Genomic DNA, 20572 nt, shown 5'->3' on the forward strand with positions numbered 1-20572 from the left:
TTTCCAACTTTTGAAGGAATCACCATACTGCTTTCCACAATGGTTGTACCATTTTACAGTCCCACCAGCAGTGTATGAGAGTCCCAATCTCTCCACAACTTCGCCAGCATTTGTTATTTTCTGTCTTGTTGAACTATGTAACATACTTTTAGTGTGTGTATACATGGAATCTTATTAGAGAATAAGATATTATGATTTGAAATATAATTGCATATTTGAAATTAGAAAAATCAGATAACTGTGTATTTTAAGAAAATGCTACAAGTAATGAGCTATTATATTTTGGTGTCATTTCTAGGATTGAAGAGCATTGTTGGAGACCAAGAAAAAGACCACCAGAAGGGTGTGATTGCAAGGCACAGGTTCTAACAACAGCTGAGAGAAGGCAAGGCCTCTCTTATGGTTGAAAGCTTGTTTGGCTCAAACTCTGCGTGCTTAGGGCAAAAGCATTGTTCCAGCAAAATAAGTTGGTAAACATTGTTCCAGTAAAGAATGTTGATTATCTTGATGGAACACTTCATACCTAAGAATAGTATACCTTAGTAATCATATTATACTTTAGAATAATGTATCCTAGTAATTATCTTATATCTTAGAATTATGTACCTTAACAATCCTATTATGTCTTAGAATGATACACTGTAGTGATTATTTACTGTTTTTGTAAGAAATGTTAACCCAACTAATCATCTATTGTTTTCAGGCATGGGAAAAGACCTCTGGGTATGGGGAAAAGTAAAATTTTAACTTTTTAGATAATACTTGATTGTAATGTAGAAAATACTTAATTGAATACTTGATTGTATTAATACCAAGGGCAATGATGAAATCATGTACTTATGTATAAATAAGCTGATGCATCAGCAGTTGCTCTTGCATCATACGCAGAATCTGCCTGACCCCCATTTCTCTTAAACCTTTAATCCTTTTGTGCCGCTTTGTTTTATGACCCATGTTGTTTTGCCAGAAAGGGCAGAACATCATGGATTTTTTTATTTTTCTTTTCTTAATAGGAGTTGCAAAAGCTATTGAAAAGATTTTTAGCAGATTATTTTTTAAGGTTTTCTTTTCTTAAATGTATTTTTTTTTTTTTTTATTTGGAGCTGAACAGTAAAATGATAAAACTGAGGGGAATACGACCAAGTTCAGGTTATCCATCTCTCAAACTTGTGGGCCTGAAGGCATGGCCTTCAACTTGCTACCTTGTTTTTTTTCCTAACTGTTTGTTGAGTAATATGTCTTCTATTTAGATATGATTGCTGTCAGACTTGCTTTCTTGGTATATGCCCACTTGGGTTCATGCTTACATATTAATTTTAACTAAGTGTCTGATCTGGTTTTGGAGACTGGAACTCATGCTTTTGCATCACTGCGTGGTAATGTAATGTTAAAAGTCTTGGGGAAAAAATTATCTATAAAATATCTAAAAAATATCTATAAAAATTGATGGTCTGTTTTAACCAGAGCATTACTTTCAATGTTAAACTACTATAAATAAAACTTAAATAGAAACATAATGTATTGAAATATAATATTGCTGAACTTAAACTGGAATACCTAAAAACTTAAAAACTTAATGGGTATGATGACGTGAACATAATCATACAGAGTATAAACATATTTTACATAAATCTAAATGTAATATAATTCAGACTGCCTTGCAGCTATTATGAACATAAACTTCATATCATCAAATGATATTTAATAACAGTGATCCGTAAAAGTCCTCTTCATTTATATAAACTGTGTTGTTGCCATCAACTTTTCTTTTAGGAAGATAGATTCCATGATACCTAGCACAAACTGTGTATATAGTTTAATTGAACAATCACTTAATGACAATCCTTTGAATTCTTTGACTTTGAATAAAATGTTATTTTGGGCTCTAAGTCAAAGTCTTTCAGCTATTAACCAAAAGGTCAGCAGTTCCAACCCATCAGCTGCTCTGCGGGAGAAAGATGAGGCAGTCTGCTTCCGTAAAGATTTACACACTATAGAGTCCCTATGAGTCAGAATAGACTTGCTGTCAATGGCTTGGGTATTTTTTGCCATCAAGTAAGCCACCTCAGTTAATTTTTAAAATAAATGTAGCATAAATAACTCTACCATTGCCTTACATGGTTTTGGAGATGGCGACTCTGAGCTAGAGCAAAGGAAGACGTAAGACCCTTCAGAATTCCGAGATGACCAAGAATGACACCAGTGTACTCTCTAGAGCTGTGAGAGTTCATGAGAATTTCAGAAGCAGTAGTAGCATGATATAGTTTTTTCAATGTAGCTCAAATGTCATTATATGTTATGGCTGAAATATTGAATAAATTTAACAAACACCATAACCTATTATTTTGTAAATGTGCCACTTTTAATCGAAGCTACAGGAAGCAACTGCTAGCATGTTAATGAATACTAAATGCTCTAAACACAAATCAAATGTTCTGTGAGAAGAATAAGACGAAAAGGTCCTTTATGTAGAGGTTTGTAATCTCCAAATATTTATACTCAAAATGTCCATAGTAATCATTATCATCATTTCCATTATCATAATTTTATTCTTTGTAATTTACTCCTTATGTGTGAGATAATCTTCTAATACTTTTACATATATTGCCCCAACTGATCCTAACAATCCGTTGAGGTACGTACTGTTTTAATTTCATTTTATAAATGAGAAAACTGGGGCACAGAAAAGTTAATCACTTGTTTAATGCCACACAGTGAAGTGGTCTATCTGGAAGAATGGGCTTAGTCTACAGAAATTTGTAATAACCGTAACAGGAGGCCAGTAACAAGAGTAACACCTATTTATGTCTGTAGTCCCGGCCTAACTATTAATTGTGCCCCAATTTATGTGATCAGAGTCCTAAGTTGAAAGATGAATTATATGGTTGCCCTATTAGTCACTAGCCATTGGAGTATGGCTGGTTCATCAAAGTCAGTCTTCAAACTTGGTAAATCTTTCTCATAGATGAATTCATTGGAGTTACTGTGTCCTGAATACTGATCTAGTTGTATTTTCAGTAGGTTATATTTGGTTTTTCACTCTGATTATTGTGAATAAATGTGTAATGTATGCATGCACTGCACTGAAGGATGAAAACTGTCTTGTAGCCAAGAGAGGGTTCCTGACTAACACAGCATGTGAGCTTACCACCTCTCAAATTAATAGCTGCTTCTGTATCTTGTTTCACACACAATTAACTTTCTTGCTCTGAAATCAAAACATATCTTAATAGGGACAATGGGTCTCAAAAAGTTGAATTTGACAAGTTCAGGATCTGACATATGTTGATATTCCTACTTGGATACTTTGTTAATCATTAGTGAAATTTGGTGTTGTGTCAAATTAGAATTTTGCATGGGTCTGATTGGCCATTTGAGCCTTCTTGATTACATTTTTTTGGTGGCAATGGCAGGCTTGTCATTGCAATCTATTATTCATAATGGGCTAGGCACTTTTGAGCAAGACAAATGAGCTAGAAGAAAGATATGACGAAAATTTGATGTCTGGGGTTGATGATTCATCTGTAGTTTAAAGTGGAGATAGCATTGAAAGAGATCACAGGAAATGAGGCCTATCAATCGGAGTTAAATGAGATGAACATGGAGCTGGGAAAATTGGCTAAAAGTCATCTTTTAAAGGATAAGGATAAATAAAGAGCACAGAACCATAGGAAAAAGACCCAGGAACACTATTCTCTGAGTGTAATTGATGACACTGGTTAAAGCAAAACCTCCAAAGGAGAAGAATAGCACATGAGAACTATTCACCTTTCTTGATATGTGTATATATATATATATATATATATATATATATATATATATATATATATATATATATATATAAAGTTCTGAAAGAAATGTTCTTAATCATTTTTACATCTTCTGAAATACTTAGAGTATCTTCTACATAACTGATACTCAATAAGTGTTTATTGACTAATTATCATGCAGTGCTTTGTTTACTTCAAAAGAAAATGACTAGGTAAACAAATTTTATATGTTTTCTTGAAATGATACCATTTCTCCTAATTGGAGTCCAAAATTTCTTTTCCTCCTTAGAATTTATTACTTCCACTTCAAGATAAGCACTTAACATATTTAGATGTGCTTGGATTCATAAGAGAGCTCAACACAAGAAATCACCATAAGAAATCAATGACAGGGTTACACAAAATAAAGTTTACCTTTTGAAGTAGTTTTGCTGATGTATGAAGTATTTAAGTGTCTTGGAACCTGAAATACATTTGGCCTTGTGGCCTCTTCTCCATGGAAAAATTACTTCAAATTCTTAATAAGATAGTCTGATAGAAGTAATGATTCTACTAAAGGAATAAAAATATATTCACAGTAACAAGAATGACCAATTATCCTACCCTTTCAGTACAGGACCAATGAATTTTTTACTTTGTAAGTTGCAAAGCAGAGTGCAGTTCTAAAAGATCACTCTTTGAATAGGATAGACCCTATCTGAATGGAGATGACATGAAATTTTCTAAGTCATTGATATAAATCTAATGTGTTATACATTTTATATATGAAGGAAATTGCATGCCAAATAAATTCTGGAAATTTCTGTTTGATGATCTCCTAAGTAAAACGAACCTTGGTAGTTCCTATACTGACATAGAGGAAACATTTTCTTCTGTAGCATTTCCTCATAGAATATTTTGAGTGTCCCTACCTTAGAGTTATCCAATTAAGTGGAAAGCATAACTTTCTGAGACTGAAGATCAATGCACAAAGTTTTGTGAAAAACTAATTACAGTTTATAAAATTTTACTCTTTTAAGGAGCTCTGGTAGCATAGTGCCTAAGGCACTTGACTGCTAACCAGAAGGCTGGTGGTTCAAACCCACCAGCCACTGCTCGGAAGGAAGATTGGGCAATTACTTCCATAGAGATACTGCCTCGGAAATGCTAGGAGTCAGGACTGCAGTGAGGTTTTTTTTTTTTTTTTTTTTTTTATTTAGGAGCCTATATGTCTCTCAGGAGCTCTGGTAGCATAGTGCCTAAGGCACTTGACTGCTAACCAAAAGTCTGGCGGTTCAAACCCACCAGCCACTCCTCAGAAGGAAGATGGGACAATCTACTTCTGTAGTGATACTGCCTCGGAAACCCAAGAAGAGGTCGCTGTGAGTCAGGTCTGACCCGATGGCACATAACAACAACAACAACATATGTCTCTAAGAGCACTTAACTTGTAATTCATTCTTCTTAAACCACAACCAATACTATACCAAAATGCTGCACTGACTTCTTCTTTGAACTTGTACAAAATAACTAGGACTCCAAGTAACAAGTTGTGAGAAGTCTATATCATTCATCAATCTCTGTAAGTACAGGTGGACATTAGGACATTTAGACTACAGCAATGCACAAATCAGTTAACCTATTAAACCATTGTTTTTAGTGATGTTTGGAAAATAGGCATCTTTTGCATGTATTAAAGCTTTTTAATTTTTAAAGCAATTTTTAAAAAATATTAAGGACCCCTCTTTTCTAGTAGGTTTCATTTTTAACAATCTCCCCCTTCTTTCCTTTTAAAAGTCACCTAAGAAATGAAGCAAAAAACAAAGAACAGTTGGAGGCTTTTAAAGACCACTGGTTCAACATTATTCAACCATAGTGGCCTGTAATGATCATTCCTTCAGACTACCAGGGTTCATACTACCCACTGGCACTGAATCAATTCTAACTCACAGAGACCCTATAAGACAGAGTAGAAATGTCACAAAAGATTTCCAAGGCTGTAAATCTTTGTGGAAGCAGACATTCTCCCACAGAGAAGCTGGTGGGTTAGAACCACTGACCTTTTAAACATAGCAGCACAATATTTTAACCACCAATGTTTGTAGATGGTAATTTTTACTGGTAGGAGGAACACAATGACATAAAGCTAAATGTTCTTGCATTGCCTCCCAGGTTAGCTGATCTTGGTGATTTTCTTGTCTTTGAACCAATTTTAGTAGAATTCTTCTTGTATATTTGCTTTCCACTGAATGTTTGATTCTGTGATAAAATTATTTTGTCTGTTCTAATAGTTCTCTCATTGGCTGTGTACGGAATAACTCAAGCCTAGACGGCAGTGTTTTGTTACCCATTAGACTGCAAGCTCCACAAATGCAGGTACTAGTGAATTTTTGTTCATCATGGATCTCTAGAGTCTACATAATGCTTTGTCACATGGTGATCTCTAAAAATACAGAGGTTGAATGAATGAGTAAATTAATCAATCAACCATTCAAGTACTGCCATTATGGTATTGCTTTTAAATGTTAATGTCATAAGAAATACCATTAAAGTACAGATTCTAATTCAGTAGGTCTGGTATGGGGCTGGATTATACTTTTCTAACAAGCTCACTTGTGCTATGAACTGCTAAAAGAACTAATACATATGTTCTGGAGGAAGTGCAGCCAGAATGCTCCTTGGAAGTGAGAATGGCCAGACTTCATCTCACCTACTTTGATCATGCTGTTAGAAGGGACTGTTCTCTGGAGAAAGATGTCATGCTTGGTGAAGCAGAAGGTCAACAAGTTGGATTGACCCAGTGGCTGCAGTGATGGGCTCAGGTATAGCAGGGATAGTGAGGCTGGTACAGGATCCAGCAATGTTTTCTTTTGTTGTACATAAGGTCACTATGAGTCAGAGCCTATTTGACAGCACATAACAACAACAACAAGCTCACTGGAGACACTGAGGGGGCTGATCCACTCAAAGTGATCACAGTTTGGGAATTTGTGGGGCACAAACAGACATATGCACACCTATGTTCATTGCAGCACAATTCTCTATAGCAAGGAGATGGAAACCACCTAAATGCCCATCAACGGATGAATGGATAACCAAATTATGGTACATTCATACAATGGGATACTATGCTACATTTAAGAACAATGAAGAATCATTTCACAATGTGGATGAACCTGGAAGACATTATGCTGAGTAAAATAAGTCAATCAGAGAAGGACAAATACTGTATTAGCCCTTTACTGCAAAAAGACAAAGAAGTGTTTGGTTAAGAAAGGGAACTCACTTTGTAGGTTACTGGGGTGCGGAGGGTTGGGAAGGGATTAATTTCAGGCTAGATGTGGGCCACACGCTGATGGGGAGTGATGGTGTAGAAAGAGTCTGTGACTATCATGATAACATTAAGAAAAGGGTTGTGCACATAAGATATAGACGACAGATGCTAATACCAACCAGTATATCCACAATATTGCATTACCATTAACACCAAACATCAGGCTACTTAGCACCAAACATCAGGCTACATATAAACACATAAACATCTGAGAAGATCAGATTGGGGTCAGTGAACAGGATTATACTTTAGACCAAGGACTGATTAGGCTGAGGCTAATCTTGCACAGATACCAGTGATACAAAATACCTACAATCCTTACAGAAACAACAGGAGACAGGCATAGAGTAATCCCTCACAGACAGCCAGACACTGTAGGAGAGAGATCCAATAGATCTACTGACTCAGGACCATAGTACTGTGGGACACCAGACTCAATTAGTGCAGCAAAATACCTGAAAAACTTGTTCCTCATCCTACATTGGTGAGTAGTGACTGGAGTCTTAAAAGCTTTCAAGCAGTCATGTAAGATACAACTAATGGTCTCCTATTATCTGAAGTAAAGAAGAGTGCAACAAAACAAGGGCATTTGGAAGCAATCAGCCCTAAGACATGATGGACCTTGAGACCAAAAGAATTAGATGGTGCCTGGCTACCAATGCCAGCCACTCAGAAAAAGATCAAAACTGGAGATCCCGGATAGAGTGGGAGGAAAAACATGGAACAAAATCCAAAGACACAATGACGAGAATTACTGGTTGGATGGAGCCTGGTGAGACCCCCAGTACTATGGCCCTGGGATTCATTTTGGGCCTGGAATATTACTCACTCTCAAGGGGCTGGCTCTCAGCCCAATAGTAAACAAGATGTACATGCAGACCACTCAACCCAGGGTGACACACCCACATAATCTATGGAAATGCATCCCTTGGAGCAATTGACTAAGGGGCACCAGAGAGGCAACATTCACATGGAGGAAATGCAGGACACAAAAGAGTGCATAGCTATGAGGGGCGCAGAGGGGGTTGGTTACTGGGCAGAGAGGGGAGGACACTGGGTTAAGGTTGGGGATAGTAAATGGGGAGTGAAACTAAATGTACACGAAATGTTGAATGTAAAACAAACTCTCCTCTGTAAACTTGTACGTGAAGCACAATAAAAAAATAAATAAAGTGATTTAACTAAAAAAAAAAAAAAAGGGATCACACTTTGAACAGCAAGGCAGTACAGTTTCTAGGCCTCAGGGCCTTCCTTAAATTCCAAGAGTCTTTCTTTGCTGTCTGTGGCAAATCCGTCTTCCTGAATTTTCTATCTCTTTTGAACTTGGCCCAGATTTAGATTATTATTTCCAATGACTCAGATAAACCTACCCAGCATTCTAAGACCTGACAGAAAGATTTTCTATCCTCACTACTCTTCTCCCTAATTCCCACCAAGTTTCAAGTTTCAAAAAGCCCAAGTGAACTTTCTTAGCCAAATCTGGTCTCCTCAAGCACCAACCACACACAGTCTGCTGAATTTCCCTCTAACCCTTTTAAACCTGATCACAGGTCATGTAAATACAGTATCAGTTCCTTGGCCAGTCTGAATCGCTTTGAACGGCTTTCAGTGAAGTGCTCAAAATGTATCCCTGAGTGATACAACTGTTCTATATCTTCCCTGGAGTAGATGTTCCGTGACACTGTGTCTGCCAAAACTGAAGGACCTGCTAGCTTTTTAAAAGGGCATGAGTTTCCTATATGTAAATTACATCTCTATTTAAAAAAATTAAAAATCTGTCAGAATGTCTCAAAATTCAGAAGAGGAGAACCCTTAAAGAGTTGTATTGATGACTTCTTCAGGGGAAGATTGCTTTGTCTGTACATTGTAATTGCCTTTACCTGTGTATTTTTAGTGGTGTTTGGTAGTGGATCAGTAAACGAAGAAAAAATAGAGAAGGTGTCCAGAAACATATTAGATCCTGACTTGACCAGCTCTTTATTACATAGTTTAATAAAGAATATGACATAATCAGCTCTGTTTGAGGAAAAAATATAACAACAGCTGCAGGTGGATGAGAGCTGAGAAACCTCTTGTGCATGGAGACCTCATGGGACAAGAAGTAGTTAGAGCAGTCCAGTGAGTGCTAATATAGGACAGAGGCACTAGTCAATATAATTTACATTTTGTTAATATTTTCTATGTACTACAAACTGTGGCAAATATTTTACATTCACTTTTCTTATTTAATTCTCACAGCAATTCAATGATGTTGGCATTTTTATAAATATTCCCATTTTATTGAAGAAACTGAAGCTAAAACAGTATTCTTAACGTTTTAGGAGAACCAATAAATGTCCCCAATTTTCTGAAATCCAATTTCAAAAACATAGGAGAGGTACCATATGTTACACAAAGGAGTTAAGCAAATGAATATATGTTGTTGTTGCATATATAAATAGATACCCATGGCACGTGACTGCTAACCAGAAGGTTGGCAGTTCAAACCCACTAGCCACTCCTCAGAAGGAAGGTTGGGCAATCTACTTCGGTAGAGATACCACCTTGGAAACCCAAGGAGGGGTCTCTAAGAGTTGGAGACAAGTTGACAGCACATAACAACAGCAACAACAACATACACATACATGCACACACAGGTATTATATCACATTGGATTATGGTTAACTTTGGAGGACTGTGAGAGGAATGCTGCTTCTTGATGTTCTGGTGATGTTTGTTTCTGGTGCATTTTCACTGTGCTGTACATTATGATTTGTTCATTTTTCTCTAGGCATTTTACACCAAACTTACCAAATGAAAGGAAGAAAGAAATAAGAACGGAAGGAAGAAAAGGAATGGCAGAAGAAAGGGACACTCAAAGAAGATAAAAATCATAAAAGGAGAAATTCATGTTTTATATAGAAATTATTCATTCATCAATTGTAACAAATGTGTCACAGTAAAGGAAGATGCTAATAATGGGAGAAACTGTTTCCAGGGGGGAGAGGAGGTATATGGGAATGCTCTATACTTTCTGAAAACCTAAACCTTCTCTAAAAAAGAAAATACATTTAAAAAATTAATTCATGTCTCACAGGTGCTAACATTGAGCCAAGTGTCATTTTACAAAGTATGTTATAAAGGAGAAGTATCCTAGAAGGACATTAGACTTACAGATACATGTCAGTTTTTGCATTCATTTTAAGTGATATTTTGTATGTGATGAATATAAAAGAAATAAGAAAAGCTGGTAAAACAAAAAAATTGAGCTAAAGTGTCCACATTCTTATTTTTTGATGACAGGGCTTCTAGCACTGCTTGTTGAGGCCTGGGGAGAGGCGCCAGCAATGCTGGCCCATGCAACTAAGTTCAAAGGAAGAAGGGAGAAAAAAACTTGAAATTTCCTTGTCTTCCCATTCTTGATGTCATTTTCCCTTTAATGGAATCCCATATTTCTCTAAATATGAGTCACTGGATCTCTCAGGTGGCCTGAAGTTAGATAATGCAACATCTAAGAGTACAGGGTGATGCTGCCATGTGCCCTTAGAATTAGATAGAACAGGTTTCAGATCCTATGTTTAAAATCTACTATTCCAGTACATATAAGGAGCCCAGGTGGTGCAATGGCTAAGAGCATGACTGCTAACTGAAAGTTTGGAGGTTCAAATCCCACTAGTGTTTTCGTGGGAAAAAGACCTGGTAGTCTGATCCTATAAAGATTACAGCCTCAAAAACCCTATGGGGCCATTCTACTCTGTCACATGGGGTCACTGTGAGTTGGAATTGACTCGAGAGCATACAACAACAACAACAAATTCCAGCACATACATTGTTCCTTAACAAATTCCTATAACATGAAAACTCTATATTGCAGAATCCAATTTTTGTTATATAAAATCTAGTTTCTTTTCTGTTGTTGAGTGTAGAAAAGCATCGTAACAAAAGCAGGAATTTCCATATATACAGTAGTGAAATCATCTGTGTCTTGATATAACACTCCTTTTTGCATATAAAAGACTGTTCAGTAGTAGTAGGCTCTGAAATACTTGCTGAACGTTCATGGTGATTCATCTGGCTGTCTTCTTTGATTCATGATGATTCACTGAGCAGATATAAACTCTGAGTTAATGTTATTGTCTTATGCTCTAGAGCCAATTCTGACTCATAGTAACCCCATGTGTTACACAGTAGAACTGTTCTGTAGGGTCTTTGTTATAGTTGGAGCTGTGTGTCAAGTTGGCTGGACCCCAGTTCTGTGTGGTTGTTCCCATGATGGGATCGGATGACTGTGTTCTGAGTGGCCAATCTGCCAAGGGGAGTTTCCCTAGGGGTGTGGCCTGCTTCCAGGATATCCAGGGACATCCTGGGAAGAAAGACATTCTTCCGTGGATCTGGACTCTGGTGTGCTGCCTACAACCTTCCGTGAGTGAGCAGCCCACCGCTTGGCGTGGTGATCTTGGATTCATCTTACATTGGAGACAACACCCAGTGTACTGCCTGCTGGCCCTGAGTTTCTTGGCCCCCTACGGTTGCAGAAGCTAAGGCTACCTCCAGCCTGACGTTTCCTCCAGGGATTTTGGACTTGCCGGCTTCTATATGTTTCTGAGCCATTTTCTTATCTCTCTCTCTCTCTCCAAGCTTTGCTGGGTTTTGTTTCTCTAGAGAACCCAGTCTAACACAGTTTTCTTGGCTGTAATCTTCACAGAAGTGGATTGCCAGGTCTTTTCTTCCACAATATCACTGAGTGGGTTCGAACCTTCAACCTTCCAGTTACCAGCTGAGTGCAAACTCTTTGCACCACTCAGAGATCTCTGAGTTAATACAAGCTGAGAACAATTAGGAGAACTGGCTTTGTTCCATTTATTAAAAATGAAATTTTCTCAGGCTCAGTCATCCCCCCCTATAAAATGAGAATGACGTTCTTACCTGTGACTAAGGTTGTGAATCCACCCGTATAAGGTAAAAGCCCCTCTTGAAAAGTGTTTGGTAAACTCCAGCTACTAGTTAAACATTAGGACTTAGTCAAGCAATCAGTCATTTGTATGAGCTGATTGTTACATATAAGTGGGGAAAACAAAGCAAAATAAAAATTCCCAAAATTGACAGTCAGTTTCCCAACATTTATTGTGAATGTTCACTGTCCATGTTTGGCAGATTGACTTGCTACTTCTGGCTGATCCATATACCTCCAGGGCCGACTGCATGCTGCCAGGTGAAGGTTTTTAATTGACTTCATTCAGATTCTGGGCACAATTCCCCAGTTCTCTGTTTCTCCTTAGGGGAGAAATGATGAATGAACACTGAAACGTTCATTTTTCATATTGTTCATCTTTGTAACAGTGGGTCAAAGAAAGAAACAGAAGAAGGTGGGAAGGCCAGCAGATACTTGGTCTTTGCTATCACAGTCAAACTGATGCTATGAAAAGTTAACACTAAGCATTACTTTAAGGTAACAGAATACCATTAAATATCAATACTTTGTGTACATCCCACAGCAACACTTATTTTCTGTGGGCACTTACTTGACTTTTTTTTTTTTTTTTTTTTTTTTTTTTTTTTTTTTTTTTTTTTTTTTTTTTTTGAGTTGCCAGGCTTTTTCCCAAAAAAAACTGGCTTTAAAGTTTATGGTTTTCTTATGGTACACCTCTGATTTTGAGTTTTTTGTTTTTATTTACTTGGAGTTAGTGTGCAGTATGTCATTATGGACTTTTATTCAAGAAACATGCATCAGGTGTGTGTGGACAGCATAAATGTTTTACTTTTGCTTTTACACGTGAGTGACAACTTGACTAGTATAGAATTGTTGGATCATAATGCTTTCCCATCAAACTCTGAACAGATGAATCTGTTGCTTCTAGAATTTAGTGTTAGTAATCTAAGACAGGCCTGGTTTTGGTTTTTTCGTGGATATCCATTTATTTATTTTTGTTCAGCTTTCATTCTTTGAACTCTGAAATCAAAAACTAAGTCACCAAAATGATATGTCTAATTTTTTTCATTCATTATTCTAATATGCAAATTTTAACTTTTCCATCTGTAGATTTCAATTTTTATAGCTCAGAAAATTGTTCCCATCTTTTACCTTCATGGCCTTCTGCCTAAAGCATTTGACTGCTAACCAGAAGGCTGATGGTTCAAACCCACCAGCCCCACCACTGACACAAGACTGGGCAATCTACTTCTATAAAGATTTACCCCTCCAAAACCCAAAGGGGGTTACTATGAGTCCAAATGGACTTGATGGCAGGGAGTTAGTTGATTGATTTCTTCTATGTGATAGCCAGAATAATGGTCCCCCAAGAAAGGGGATGACAGAGCAGAGCAGCAGCCAGGCATCCAGGTAAGGGGAGGAAGGGACCCAGGACCCACTCCCACCAGCCAGGAAAGTGGGGGACAGAGAATCCAGGGGGACAACAAAGCAGAGCGGCACAAGGGATCCAGGTAAAGGGAGGGCAGAGAGGTTTCAAACAGCTAAGTGAGACAAACTTGTCTGTCAGTTTGTTGTACTATTGTGGCTTGTGTGTTTCTGTGAGGCTTGAGGCTGTGTCACTGGTGTTTCAAGTGCTGGCAGGGTTGTTCATGGTGCACAGTTTTCAGTGGAGCTTACAGACTGAGACAGACTAGTAAAAAGAAAGAGAGCATCCAGTTCTCAAAGAACTGGCCAGGGACAACCTTATGAATAGCAGAGAAACACTATCTGATACATTATTGTGCAATTTTATGAATAGGTTGCAATACTGAAGGATTCTATGGGCAAAATATTGAATGATGCAGGAAACATACAAAAAACTGGAAGGAATATACAGAGTCACTGTACCAAAAAGAACTGATCAATGTTCATCCATTTCAGGAGGTGGCATATGATCAAGAACCAATGGTACTGAAGGAAGAATTCAAAGCTGCACTGAAGGAATTGGCAAAGAACAAGGCTCCAGGAATTGACAGAATACCCATTGAGATGTTTCAACAAACAGATGCCCCACTGGAGGCAGTCACTCAGTTATGGCAAGAGATTTGAAAGACCTGGCCAACTGACTGGAAGAGATCTGTATTTGCACCCATTCCAAAGAAAGGTGATCCCACAGAATGTAGAAATTGTCGAACAATATTATTAATATCGCATGCAAGTAAAATCTTACTGAAGATAATTCAAAAACAGTTGCAACAGTATATTGACAGAGAATTTCCAGAGGTATAAGCTGGATTCAGAAGAGGAAGTGGAACAAGGGATATCATTGCTGATGTCAGATGGATCTTGGCTCAAAGCAAAGAATACCATAAACGTGTTTACTTGTGTTTTATTGACTATGCAAAAGCATTTGATTGTGTGAATCATAACAAATTGTGGATAACCTTGAGAAGAATGGGAATTCCAGAATACTTAATTGTAGTCATGAAGAACCTGTACATAGACCAAGAGACTGCCATTCGAACAGAACAAGGGGACACTGCATGGTTTAAAATCAAGAAAGGATTGCATCAGGATTGTATCCTTTCACAATACTTATTCAATCTATATGCTGAGCAAATAATCTGAGAAGCTGGACTATATGAAGAAGAACCTGGCATCAGGATTGGAGGAAGACTCATTAGCAACCTGTAATATGCTGATAACACAACTTTGCTTGCTGAAAGAGAGGATGATTTGAAGCACTTACTGATGAAGATTCAAGAATAGAGTCTGCAGTATGGATTACTCAATATAAAGAAAACAAAAATTCTCACAACTGGACCTATAAGCAGCATCATGATAAATGGAGAAAACTGAAGTTGTCAAAAACTCCACATTGCTTGATTCTACAATGGACGCCAATGGAAGCAGCAGTCAGGACATCAGACGATGTATAGCACTGGACAAGTTGGCTGCAAGGGACCTCTTTCAAGTGCTGAGGAACAAAGATGTCTCCTTGAGGACTAAGGTGCACCTGACACAAGCCATGATATTTTCAATCACCTCATATTCATGTAAGAGTTGGACAATGAATGAAGAAGACTGATGAGGAATTGGTGCTTGCGAGATGTGGTGCTGGTGAAGAATGCTGAAAGTCCCATGGACTGCTAAAAGAACTAACAGACCTGTCCTGGAGGAAGTGCAGCTGGAATGCTCCTTGGAAACAAGAATGGCCAGACTTCATCTCACTTGCTTTGGTCATCTTATCAGAAGGGATCATTCCCTGGAGAAGAATGTCATGCTTGGTAAGGTGGAGGGCTGATGAAAGAGGGGAAGGCCCTTAATAAAATGGATTGACACAGTGGCTGCAGCAATGGTCTCAAGAATAGCAGGGATTGCAGAGCAGGCGCAGGACTAGGCGGTGTTTCATTCTGCTGTGCATAGTAGGGCCACTATGAGTCGGAGATGACTCGACAGCACTTAACAACAACAACAACAAAGGGTGTCCAATAGAAACCCTGGTGGCACAGTGGTTAAAGTGCTTGGATGCTAACTGAAAGTCTGGTGGTTCAAATCCACAAGCTGCTCAATGAGAGAAAAATGTGGCAGTCTGCTTCCATAAAGATTTACAGTCATGGAAACTCTATGGATCCAACAGGTTTTTTGTTTGTTTGTTTTGTTTTTAATGTTGTCCAAAGGAGCCCTGGTGGTAGCACAGTGGTTAAGTTCTTGACTGCTAACCAAAAGGTCAGCAGTTCAACCCCAACACTAGCTCCACAGCAGAAAGATGTGGCAGTCTGTTTCTGTAAAGAGATACAGACTTGTAAACCCTATGGGGCAATTCTACACTATCCTTTTGGGTTGTGATGAACCAGAATCCATTCAATGGGAACAGGTAAGGGTGCCCATGCTTTAGTTCTTGGATCCTGTGAATATGTTACATAACATGGCAAAAAGGGTTTTTGCCAATGTAATTTGGTTGCAAATTTTAAAATAGAGAGATTATGCTGGATTAGGTCACTGGATGGCACAAATGGGTTACGTACTGACCTAAAGATCAATGGTTCAAATCTACCCAGTGGCACCTGAGAAAAAAAAAATTGGCAATCTGCTTCCATACAGATTACAGCCAAGAAAACCCTGTGGAGCAGTTCCATTATGAAGCACACGGGATTACCATGAGTTAGATTAGACTCCACAGCAATGGGTTCTTTTTGTTGTTATTTTATCCTGGATTACTGGTTGGGCCCTCTTGGTCTCTTGAAAGCAGGTAACTTTCTCCTGCTGGGGACCCGAGATACATGGCAGAAGTCAGAGAGATTTGAAGCGTGAGGCAGCTTCTAAGAGCCAAGTTTGGCCCCTGGCTGGCAGTCAGCAAGGAAACCTCAGTGAGTCTCAGTCCTATAACCAGAAGGAACTAAAGTCTGCCCATAAATTGCTTAGAAATCGATTCTTCACCAGTGCCTTAAGATAAGAACACAGTCTGGGCAACACCTTATCTTGCTTTGTGACATCTGGAACAGGGAAACAGAAGAATCAATTCTGAACCACAGAACTGAGGCAATACATCTGTGTTGTTTTAAGCCACTAGGTGTGGTAATCTGTTACAGGAAGTTGGAGAATTAATCCATTCTATTTGTTAAAATACATATACTTTTCCTTTTCAGGATAATATCTAACACACATTCAAGTTCTTTGATTCATGTCTCTCTTAATCTCTTTCTTGGATTCAGCACTCCTCAGCTGTGGCCAAGTTCATGACTTGGTTTTCTGCTGTATTGTTGTTGTTGTTGTTATGTGCCACCAAGTCGGCCCCGACTCATAGCGACCCCTCCTTGGGTTTCTGAGCCACTCCTTGGAAGGAAGATGGGGCAATCTACTTCCGTAGTGACACTGCCTTGGCAACCCAAGGAGGGGCCGCTATGAGTCAGGGCCAACTCCATGGCACATAACAACAACAACAATCACTACAAAAGTAGATTGCCCAACCTTCCTTCCAAGGAGTGGCTGGTGGGTTTAGATGTACTGTTTTCTGTTTCTAGTACATATTTTAGTGTTGTGATTCTGTTTTGCTTCTTTCTTTACACAGTTTCTTTAATATTTCATCTAAAATTTCTATGTTCATTGCATTTTGATATGTTATCACCTTATATTCTTTAGGTAGAGTAGTGAAAAGGTTAACAGTATGGACTCTAAAGACAGACTGCTTGGATTTGAATTGGGTTTCAGACACATAACATCATTGTGACCTTGAGCAAGGCATTTCAAGTTTCCTTGCTTTGGTTTCTTCTACTTAAAATGGGGATAATGATAATGATGATGATTGAGTGTTGCATAGAACTTTTGAGAAGAATAATGAGAAAATACAGACAAAGCCCTTTAATATAGTCTGTTACATACCAGTTCTCAATAAAGTTTAATTATAATTATTTTTGTATAGTCTATTTTCCTGAATTTTATTAAGAACAAAACTGTATTCAAAACTTCTGCTTTACCTTTTTTTTTAATTTCCAAAATATGTTCTTTTATTAGGATGTTATTATTCTCTGAGATGTACCCTTCTTCCTTCATGAGACCCGTGAGTGTATCATGGATGACACTCTTCTTCTCTAGTGTACCGGGACTCAGTCCCTAGTATCCAGCTTGTGCAGCAAGTGAGAAATTTCCTAATAGGCTCTACTGGATGATGCAATGTGGGATTTCTGGGGTACACAGGACAGGGGTCAGGAATAATGCAGAGTCAGCTGGATATGGAAGTGAATAATAAAACTCACCCAATGACCTAAACTCTCCAAATCCCAGAAGCAAGTGAGTCCAGAGGACACTTTACCTGCAGCTGTGATAAATTCTGAGCACGAGCATAACATCCACTCTGAGAAATTTGTCATGTCCATTGTCTATGGAAATTGGCACTTTCCGAACTACATATCCACATTAAGTGTCCCAGTGGGAGAAGGCCTCTACTACTTCATGCACACAGACTTAGAGCACTTCTTTTCCTCCCAAAGGATGTCATCCTCAGATTCAAGAAGGCCCATCTCACCTCTCCTCTTTTGTGGACATAAGGACTTGATTGTCCCTTATGGGATTCAGTCTTTTAAAACATAAAATCTCATTTTAGATTGTCATCACTGAAGGTCCTTGCCTATCTAGATACTTCCTTTGTCTATTCGCTTTTGATTCATGTATCCCATCCAAAAACATTCATCCATCAATGTTGAGGCAAACTTCCAAGAGCAATCAAGTGATTCTGTTATATAGAGTCAGAAGCTCAAGTTCATTTCCATAATGGTACTGTGCTACATACACATTACCACTGTCACTGTTTTCCTCTACCTGTATACCCCAGAGCTTCACCTGAATGTTGGTTTGTGGAAACTCCCAACGGTTTTTCGCAAACACATCAATTTTAGTAGTTTTCAGTGGAAAACTTTCTTTCTCTTTTGGATTTGTGTGATGGAAAATTAGGCATTGCTAGCTTTCCAAAGTCCATCGTAGACATCAAGCTAATATGTACATTAAGACAATAAATATTGTTTAATAAATGTTTATAAAAAATTAAATTTATGAACATGTAATTTTGTTTCTTAAATTTGGTAGTTTATCAAAAAGCAATTATGCATTTAAATCTAATAATTTTATCTGTTCTTAGTACCATGAATTTTTTCCTATAAAATGTTTACCATTAGAAACTCAAAAATTGATATTAGCACATGACTTATCTGTGACTCACATAATATAATTGAAAACAGCCAGAAATTGATGTGCTATGTATTTGTTCTTTCATCCAAATGGGAATTTTCCAAGAGTAATTTTTTAAGAACTTCCAAATGCATCAGGTGAGAAATTTATTATTTAGACTTTGATAAAGAAATGATCAAATTGAATATTTGCATCCATCATGAAAGTTTAAAGGTGTTTATGTCTGTCTCAATGAGCGTTTAGGAAATTCTATGATATACTGTTCTCCACTCATGGACACACAGCTGTAAAATCTTTACGTGGATATGGATCAATGTCTATAATCAACAACTGGTTCACATCTTTTTTGCCTAGATTCATTGTGGAACGTAATCTAAGACACAGAAGAGGAAGACATATCTTTGCATATGTTAGCTCTCTCACTTAATGTATATAGCTCACAAGTGCACTGTGATACTGTGATACTCTGTCCTTTAGGCAGCATTTGCTGTCCCCAGCAGAAATGTGGCAGTTATGCCCAGATAGGTAGATGGGGGCAGAATATGAACAAACTGGTAGTTTCCACCCCAGCTATTTTTAATGAGCTGCTCATGGTACTATTGTGTCAATTGTGTATACTTATTTACAGCTAAGAATCTATGTTATACTAGTATAGCTTGTCTCATGGCATGTTCTGTTCATGAAGCTACCATTGAAAAGATGATAAAAACGTAAAAGCTATAAATAGCTTATTGTCTTTCTTCATTCAGTGAAGGAAAGAAGTGGTATCTGAATCCTCCTTTATTTCTGTGATTCTGAGAGATGAATACATAGAGTTTTAGAAGGAAACTGATGAAGAATGTGGAGAAGTTCTACAACGTCTGATGTCTGTCTTTGGAGGGAAGAGAGAGTAGTTGTTTGAAAATGGAGTGGCATAGACAATATTTTGAAGAACATGCTATTTGAGGGAATAACAGAGAAACTTCTTTGTTAATATTTTAAAGCAATAATTCAGAAGAACTGTTAAAATAATATATGGCAACAGGTTATCTCCCAGAAGTTTATTCAGTTTTAGATAATTAATTATGCCAGGCCTGCCTAATAGGAGGCTAGGGAGGCAATTTTCACTCACAAAGAAATCCCATTGCATCAAAGAAAATTTTAACATTCTTAACAATGTCAAAAGATAAACTATAGATAAAAGTGCACTAGAAAACTCTTTCTTTTTACTGATTAAAAACATGTAAATTATGTGGGAGTACATGATTGGTTTATGTTCCTCGGCTTGATCTGGGAATTCAATGTATTACTCGTGTTTCTGAGGCCTTATAAGCATGATGTGAGAAACTGGAATTTGCATTATAAAAGGGATTTAATAGAGGGAAATCTGTGGGGTATAATTTCTATTTCAAGAGTTAGTTGAGTATTTAATTTTATATCTTGTCATCACCCTTGTATCAAAACATATATCCAAAAATCCTTACTAAAATATAAAAGCAAACATGAGGACATGTGAAGCAGTTAATCCCATTGCAGGGAAACTTGCTTCTGAGACGTGGCAACAGTTTTCAGACCAAGTTTCTTGAGTGAAGTTGAAAATGAAAAAGGTATGTTGTTTAATATATTTGAACACATACGTGCACATAGATACACACACACACACACACAAAGACTTTTGCAGAACAAATGTTACTTTCTTAACCAGCATTGTTGTTGTTGTTGTTGTTATGTGCTCTCGAGTCAGACCTGACTCATAGTGACCCCTCCTTCGGTTTCTGAGGCAGTATCACTACGGAAGTAGATTGCCCCATCTTCCTTCCGAGGAATGGCTGGTGGGTTTGAACAGCCAGCATTCTGGTTAGCCGTCAAGTGCCTTAGGCACTATGCTACCAGAGCTCCCATGTTGTTTGTTGTTGTTATGTGCCCTCGAGTCAAACC

Source organism: Orycteropus afer, unplaced genomic scaffold (genome assembly GCF_000298275.1).
Source record: "Orycteropus afer afer isolate SDZICR_OR568_19922 unplaced genomic scaffold, OryAfe1.0 scaffold00002, whole genome shotgun sequence".
Lineage (NCBI taxonomy): Eukaryota > Metazoa > Chordata > Mammalia > Tubulidentata > Orycteropodidae > Orycteropus > Orycteropus afer.